General features: G+C 41.2%; 1 pseudogene; it reads right to left on the bottom strand.

Moving 5' to 3' along the window:
- Window positions 1-7,673: 7,673 nt before the first annotated feature.
- Window positions 7,674-8,982, bottom strand: LOC113447385 (protein CFDP2 pseudogene; annotated as a pseudogene).
- Between the last annotated feature and the right edge of the window lie 254 nt (window positions 8,983-9,236).

Genomic DNA, 9,236 nt, shown 5'->3' with positions numbered 1-9,236 from the left:
AACAACAAAAGGGCTCTCAGTATAGCCCTGGGGAAGTACTGTCCACCTTAATTGCTGTTTTCTCCCAGTCTCAGGATCATTCCATTCAAATGCAAACAGGTCTCTACTTCCCTCCTCAAGGGGGGGCATGCCCAGAAGGCATCCTTCAGATCTATCACAGTCTTTGGGAGGAATTCGTCCCAAGATAGTATAGGGATCAGGAGATCCTCCTCAAATCATTAACTAATCATCCTTATTCCCTTCCCGGTATCCCACAGCTGGATACCAAACACAGGCAACAAATCTCTCCCCAGCAAATTCACTCCAGAATCAGTAATATACAACACTTCAGCTTCAGTCACCACTTCATTCATTTCCAGTCTAATTTGTTCAAACACACTCACATCCTGTGATTTTCCACTCACCCCAACTACTTTTATCACTTTCCTTGATTTATGTGCACCCTCTACCGGGTCACACACAGAAGTCTGGCTTGCGCCAGTGTCTATCAGGAACAGCCGCTCCTGATGGTTAGGACCCACTAAAATGTTTACCAATGGCTCCCCGCAGGTCCTTTAAAGGAGCCGGAACAGCCCTAATCATCATACAATGCATAACTCCGCTCTTCTTGGTTGGTAGGTCACTCGCGCGCAAAGTGACCTTCCTTCCCACACCTGAAGCAACTCCTATCCATTCCAGGCTGTCTCATTCCCATGCCTCTTCCTCTGGAACCTCTTCTTCTACCTCGAAAACCTCCCTGATTGTATCCCAAAAAATTCTCTCTTCTTTCTCCAATTGGACCCTTCCCAAAATTCCCACTTTTCTTTACTTCGCTCTTTGTCGCAGCCTGTACAGCTGCAACCATCATTTGTGATTTCTGTCTGGTTTTTACAGTGTCTCTGTTCACAAAAACTTGTTGGGCTGCTTTCAGGAGATCAACCATTCCCACAGCTCCCCAATTATCCATTTTCTGAATTTTCTATGGGGAATTTTTGATCTCCTGCCACTGCCCCTTGTTGCCCATTCACTCTTTCATTCCACACTCTCCAGGCTGAGGTCTGGATGAGATTCCGCTCCTCAGGAGTAAATAGATGTCCCAAAATGTACATCAGCTCCTGATAAGTGTAATCATTTGGACCCAACCATAGCTCTAACTGTTCGGCCACCTCATGAGCATTTTCATGAAGCTTTGGAAGAGTCTTCTTCAATTCTCGCAACTCGGCTGGTTTTATGGGGACAGCCACAAAGACTGTCACCGGATTGCCTGCAGCATTGATCCCATTAGGGACTTCCCTAAGAGGAAATGCATCCACTTCAGGTTTTTGGCTGAAGGGAAAATTTTGAACATCTCTTCTCAACTGTTCCACTTCTTTTCTCAGCCTCGGATAAGGCGGCTGAGGAGGGGGTTGTGGCACCGGCAATGGCGGGGCCGCTGGAACATTGGCTGGTACATTATTCAAGTTAGGATTTGAGGGCGGTGGACTCTAAAGCCAATCATCCGTTTCGCTTTCATTGCCCTCCTGTTGCAAATTTCACATGAAACCATACCTCTATGTATGCAATTTGGGTGGTCATTTTGTGTTGGAGAATATAATCTAGCAATTGGGTCATCCAATAGGTACTGGTTTCCCCCTCAGGACTCCAGTGATATGGAAATTTAGGATCAATCAGAGGATATTTTAGCCATCTATATTTGCACAAATAAATCATGTGCTTCTTCTCAAGATTCCGGGTAAAATGTTTGAGATTCAGGGAGAACCATTGTTGCAACAGTTGTCCCAAAGGCGAATCCACCGGAATAGGTTTGCTGCCTTTTTTTTCTTCATCTCTTATCTCTAAGTTTTCTCTTAACTTTTTACTTTGTCCTTTCCCCATCTCTATTCTTTCAGGCTCCCAGAGCCTTGACTCACCAGTCCCAGTCCTCCAGCAAGCGCTGGATTCTCCCAGAGAGTTTAAGGACCTCTCTTCCTAGCCCCAATCCTCCAGCAGACGCTGGATTTTCTTTTCCAAAGAAAATTTAAGGACGTGCTTTCTGTCTGCCCCAAATGGAAAGAAACAATATTACCTGATCACTCCGGGAACCTTCCTTCAGGTCTGCGGATGTGTGGGCGTCCCCAACTCAGGTTTTCTCCGTGGTCCCAGACCACCTGCTCAATTTTTCTTTTTTTTTCTCCGTGGTCCCAGACCACCTTCTCAATTTTTTTCTCACACCGGTCTCGACTGCTTCTGAAGTCCGGTCGGTCTATCTCTCTGGGTTTTGCAAGATTCGGGACTCCTGGGACCTCTCAGGATTCGGGGAGAGATTTGTCTCACAAAAGGAGATGGAGTGGTCACTACTCACCTGTCCCCGAGACCCAAGGATCGCCGTGGAATCTCCTGCATTGGCTCGCCACTTGTGATATTGCGTTTGCACAAGATGCTGACATGACACGGAACTTCTTCAAGGCAAAGCAGTTTATTGTTACGATTCTGCAGAAACGGGTTCACATCCAAGGCAGCAAGATGGAACACAGAGCCAAGCCAAGCATACATTCTTATACTCCCAATACACAAAAGCGAAGAAGCGAGATACAATGTATCAGCAATAGGAACATTCTGTTGCTTATCTATCTGGAACTTTGCACGTATACTAGCTAAGCAATAACCACCTCCTTGTTCTTTGTTTCTCTGAAAAACCGCTGAGGTTGCTTTTTGAAACACACACACACATACACACAGTGGAAAAGTACAAAATACAAAATGGAGAGCTTATCTAAAATGGAGTTACATTGGTTCACTTCTCACATGGATCCTGTCTAATATTTCTAGTTAACACTTCCAATGATAATATAAATAATAGTGGAGATAGTGAACATCGTTGTCTTGTGCCTTTTTTATATAAAATTTTTCTGCCACATCTCCATTCACCATCACTTTTGCTGTCTGGTTTTTGTAGATCGCCTTAATCATACAATATTTATACATTTTTTGCCAAATTTCATACATTTTAGTTGTTGCACCATAAATTGCCAATTTACATTGTCAAATGCTTTCTGCATTGCTAGTTTTTGCTAGTTGTTTTTCACAATGGACTTTATAGTACTCCACTGTATCTAAAATTATTCCCACATTGTTTCTAATTTGCCTTTTAGATAAACCCACTTTGGTCAGAATGTATAAACTTGTTCAGAAATCTTTTTAGTCTTTATGTTATTACTGAAGCAAATATTTTATAATCTGCATTTAATAAGGATATTGGCCTATAATTCTTCATTTGTGTTAGGTCTGAATCTTCTTTTGGTATTAAAATGATTCTGGCTTCTGTCTATGTGTGTGGTATCTTGGTTTCCAATAAAACTTCATTATTTATTTTATTTATTGAACTTATATTGCCGCCCATTTGCCCATGGCGACTCAAGGTAGCTTACAGAATATAAAATCACATTTAAAACAATAAAAATTAACAAAAAGAATCAAATAAATTAATATAGTACAAATTATATACCTCTAACTGACAAACTCAATGTATCTTGTAGATCTTTATAAATCTCTGCTCTTTATAAATCATCTGGACCTGGTGTTTTGTTATTCTTTTGTCTTTTAATTGCCTCTACTAATTCTGCCATTGTTATTCTTTCATTCTACATATTTTTCACTGTTTCCAACACTTTTGGTAGGTTGGCTTTTTCCAAGTGTTGTGTTTTTTTTTTTCTGGTATCTGCAGGGCTGGTTCAGGAACTCTGGGAGTTGAAGTCCACAAGTCATAAAAAGGCCATTATTCCCCGCCCCTTTAAATATACACCCTGTGTATATTTAAAGTGAAAATAAAGCAACATATTTCTCTGTTTCTATGCAGGATTAATACCCTGACTTTTTCCCAAGAATTTCTGGAGCCATATGTGGTTCACATGGAATTCTCCCATACATTCCACACACAACTCCACAAAATAACACTATGTGTCAGGTTTGGCCCAAAGATACCCACTGAGCTTTCATGGCTGAAGATGAACTTGGAACTATGTCCATTATTTTAGCCCAACATTTTAATCACCAGGCCACAGCAGCTCCCAAATGCAAATCTCCCCTCAAGTTGAATTAAACTCTTGGTAACTATCTGGCCTCTTCTATTGCTTTCTTCTAGTGTGGTTTTTCTTCTTTCTTTTGTTAAGAAACTGTTGATGAGTCCATGAAGATTGATGTGAAGGAAACCTTATCTTACTTTTCTTGGTTATTTCATGTATCATATGCCAAAATATGATTACTAGCCTTCCATAATGGGCAAAAAAAAACAACCTTGAAGAACAAGAAAAAGAGCTGCAACCAAGACAATGGTCAGGGAAAAGGAAACTATGTCTGAGACAGAAACTGTCACCTGACATGAATCTCCCTAGTTATCCCAAAGCTAAAGGTAAGGTTGTTGTTGGATGCATATTCAAACTTGGAATATTTTATTTCTATAACCTTGCAATAAAAGTAATGTTGGTCTGCATGACTATGACTAGTTTGTTTACCTTGAAGGAATGACACCCTCCATAAGATTATTCCCTTAGGTTTTCTTGGCTGGGTACAGATAACCCTCAACTTACAACCACAATTGAGCCCAAAATTTATGTTGCTAGTGAGAAATTTGTTAAGTGAGTTTTGCCCCATTTACAACTTTTCTCGCCACATTTGTTAAGTGAATCGCCACAGTTCTTACATTAGTAACAGAATTGTTAAGTCTGTCCAGTTTCCCCATTGACTTTGCTTGTCAGAAGGTCTCAAAAGAAGACCACATGACCCAGGACATTACAACTCTCATAAATGTGAGTCAGTTGCCAAACAGCTGAATTTTGATCATGTCATCATGGTCCGGTGGTGGTGGTGGGGAGCCGTAACACAAGTGTGAAAAATGGTAATAAGGCCCTTTCTTCAGTGCTGTTATAACTTTGAATGGTCACTAAATGAACTATTGTAAGTTGAGGATTACTTTTACTTACATTAACCCTAGCCATGTTAACGAGATAATGGGGCTTGAACTACAAATCATCATGGGGTCATTGGATGCTGACTGTTTTCCTTTTGTATGAAAAGCTCAATTTAAGGAATCTTTAAGGACCATGTCTTGAAGCTTCCCCTCATCGGGTAGCATGGGTGCAACACAGATCAAAAGAAAAACTATCAATATAAAAACTACTTGGATTCTTTTCACGGCTTTGAAAAATGTAACATAATCATTATGGTGCCAAAAAAGCACCCATGATGCTTTTAGAGCAACTTTGTTAATAGAAAATTGTGCTCAGTCAGATTGATTGGATTCAAACATGGCTGGTGAATAAATTTACACTGCAGTTTAGATGCTGTGTCATCAGTGATATATTATGCTACTCCGTCCATTTGTTCCCATGTCAATGTTTATATCATATTTACAGCTGCTGAAGATCCACTCTCTCCCCTGTGGATAAACTCAACCTGGCATTCAGCATTCTCTAGTATGGTTGGAAGCGTTTAATTTAATGTGATGGGTTTTTTCCCAATCACAGATGGGTGACCCACTTATTGGGACTAAACTGTCGAAACCTTTGCTGAAGCTCCAAATAGCCTTTTTGCCTGAGTAACCAATCTGGCACTAAAAGTAATAGTTTTTTAAAAAAAATCTTGGGAAATTATCATAATCAACCAGCTGGTGGATAGAATCCATAAAAGAGTGAAGCTGACGTGGGAACTGTGTGACAAGCAAAACATAGAATTTAGGTGATATGTTTCAAAAGGAATATCAAAAAAACATCTCACAGAAAAGGGGTGAGGGAAAAAGATAGTCAAGAATTAGAAAAGCAAGAGGGAAAAAAAAGAATGGAAAATCAAGGTTTCTTCCGCTATTATCATTCTCTATACCTTCTACCAGGACTTATTCCCTTTCAGTCCATTCTCCATCTTATGGCATTGATAAAATGCATCTGGAGCTCTTATTAATATCCTCACACATGTTCTCATTTAGGTGGCTTCTGTTATTGTTGTTAGTTGCGAAGTCATGTCTGACCCATCACAGCCCCATGGACAACATTCCTCCAGGCCTTCCTGTCCTCTACCATCCTCCGGAGTCCATTTAAGCTCATGCCTACTGCTTCAGTGACTCCATCCAGCCACCTCATTCTCTGCTGTCCCCTTCTTTTCTTGCCCTCAATCTTTCCCAGCATTAGGCTCTTCTCCATTGAGTCCTTCCTTCTCATTAGGTGGCCAAAGTATTTGAATTTCATCTTCAGGATCTGGCCTTCTAAAGAGCAGTCAGGGTTGACTTCCTCTAGGACTGACCGGTTTGAGCACTTTGCAGTCCAAGGGACTCGCAGGAGTCTTCTCCAGCACCATAATTCAAAGGCCTCAATTCTTTGGTGCTCAGCCTTCCTTATGGTCCAACTTTCACAGCCATATATTGCAACTGGGAAAACCATAGCCTGGACTATACACACTTTTGTTGGCAGGGTGATGTCTCTGCTTTTTACTATGCTGTCTAGATTTGCCATAGCTTTCCTCCCCAGGAGCAAGTGACTTTTAATTTCTTGGCTGCAGTCCCCATCTGCGGTGATCTTGGAGCCCAGGAAAATAAAATCTGTCACTACCTCCATTTCTTCCCCATCTATTTGCCAGGAATTGAGAGGGCCGGATGCCATGATCTTAGTTTTCTTAATGTTGAGTTTGAAGCCAACTTTTGCACTCTCCTCCTTCACCTGCATCAAGAGGCTCTTTAGTTCCTCTTCACTTTCTGCCATTAGAGTGGTATCATCTGCATATCTGAGGTTGTTGATATTTCTCCAGGCAATCTTAATTCCAATTCATCTTGCAATTCATCTTGCCCCGCCTTTCTCATGATGTGCTCTGCATATAACTTAAATAGGCAGGGCGACAGTATACATCCTTGCCAAACTCCTTTCTCTATTTTGAACCAATCAGTGGTTCCGTGTCCAGTTCTCAGTTGCTTCTTGAACCACATATAGATTTCTCAAGAGATAAATAATATGGTCTGGTATTCCCCTCTCTTAAAGAACTTGCCACAATTTGTTGTGATCCACACAATCAAAGGCTTTAGCATAGTCAATGAAGCAGAAGTAGATGTTTTTCTGGAACTCCCTAGCTTTCTCCATGATCCAGCGTATGTTGGCAATTTGATCTCAAGTTCCTCTGCCTCTTCAAAATCCTCCCTGTTCTTCTGGTAGTTCTCGATCCACATACCGCTGGAGCCTAGCTTGTAGGATTTTGAGCATAACTTTGCATGTGAAATGAGTGCAATGGTGTGGTAGTTTGAACATTATTTGGCATTGCCCTTCTTTGGAAATGGAATGTAAGCTGACCTTTTTCAATCCTGTGGCCACTGTTGAGTTTTCCAAATTTGCTGGCAAATTGAGTGTAGCACTTTTACTGCATCATCTTTTAAGATTTTGAATAGCTCAGCTGGAATACTGTCACCTCTACTAGTTTTGTTGTTGCCCAGACTTCCTAAGGCCCATTTGACTTCACATTCCAGAATGTCTGGCTTGAGGTCAGTGATCACCCCATCGTGGTTAACAGGGACATTAAGCTCATTCTTGCATAATTCTACCATGTAATTTTGCCACCTCTTCTTACCCTCTTCTGCCCCTGTTAGGTCCCTGCCATTTCGGTCCTTTATCATGCCCATCTTTGCATTAAATGCTCTCTTCATAGCTCCAATTTCCTTGAAGAGATCTCTGATCCTTCCTATTCTATTTTTTTTCTTCTATTTCTTTGCACTGTTGATTTGAGAAGGCATTCTTATCTCTTCTAGCTATTCTCTGGAATTCTGCATTCAGTTGGATGTATCTTTCTCTTTCTCCCTTGTCTTTCACTTCCCTTCTTTCCTCCACTTTTTGTAAAGCTTCCTCAGACAGCCATTTTGTTTTCTTGCATTTCTTTTTCTTTGGGATGGTTTTAGTTGCCACCTCTTGTACAGTGTTGCCAACCTCCATCCATAGTTATTCAGGAATTCTGTCTATCAGATCTAATTCCTTCAATCTATTTGTCACCTCTACTGTATATTCATCAGGGATATGATTTAGTTCATACTTGAGTGGCCTAGTGCATTTCCCTACTTTCAATTTTGCAGTGAGAAGCTCATGATCTGAGCCACAGTCAGCTCCTGGTATGATTGTATAGAGCTTTTCCATCTGTGGCTGCAGAGTCAATCTGATTTCTGTGTTGACCGTCTGGTGATGTCCATATGTAGAGCTGTCTCTTGGGTTGTTGGAAAAGAGTGTTTACTATGACCATCGTATTCTCTTAACAAAATTCTACCAGACTGTGCCCTGCTTCATTTTGTATTCCAAAGTCAAACTTCTTCTTATTCCAGTTATCTTTTGGCTTCCTATTTTAACATTCCAATCGATGATGATAAGGACATCATTTGTTGGTGTTAATTCTAGAAGGTGTTGTAGGGCTTCATAGAACTGTTCAACTTCAGCCTCTTCAGCACCAGTGGTTGGGGGTATAGACTTGGACTACTGTGATGTTGAATGGCTTTCCTTGGGTTCAAACTGAGACCATTCTGTCATTTGGGGGATTGTATCCCAGTACTGCTTTTCCTACTCTTTTATTGACTATGAAAGCTAATCCTTTTCTTCTGAGGGATTCTTGCCCACAGTAGTATACCTGATGGTCATCTGAATTAAATTCACCCATTCCTGTCCTTTTGAGTTTGCTGATTCCTAAGATGTCGATGTTCAGTCTTGTCATCTCTTGTTTGACCGTGTCCAGCTTGCCTTGATTCATGGATCTTATATTCCAGTTTCCTATGGAATATAGATCTTTACAGTATCGGGCTTTCCTTTCAGCACCAGATACATCCACAGCTGAGTGTCCTTTCGGCCTTGACCCAGTTGCTTCATTCTTTCTGGGACTACTAGTACTAGCCCTCTGCTCTTCTCCAGTAGCATATTGGACACCTTCCGACCTGAGGGGCTCATCTTCCAGAAACATATCTTTTGGCCTTTTGGTACTGTCCATGGGGTTTTCATGGCAAAGATACTGGGTTGCCATTTCCTTCTCCGGTGGATCATGTTTTGTCAAAGCTCTGTGCTATGACCTGTCCATCTTGGGTGACCCTGCATGGCATAGCTCATAGCTTCATTGAGCTATGCAAGCCCCTTCACCATGATAAGTCAGTGATTCATGAAGGGGAGGCAGTTTCTAGTTACCTGAAAAAAAATATAATTTCCATGGGGATCAAGTGTATCTGTGTGAAGCTTATCAAATGCATAAGCCACTGCCTACTATGGGGAGACTGGCTGCTT

Source organism: Pseudonaja textilis, chromosome Z (genome assembly GCF_049901715.1).
Source record: "Pseudonaja textilis isolate UNSWEBS1 chromosome Z, rPseTex1.2, whole genome shotgun sequence".
In the NCBI taxonomy this organism is placed as follows: Eukaryota; Metazoa; Chordata; class Lepidosauria; order Squamata; family Elapidae; genus Pseudonaja; species Pseudonaja textilis.
Note: the sequence above shows the minus strand (reverse complement) of the source record. Positions and strands in the feature narration are given on the sequence as shown.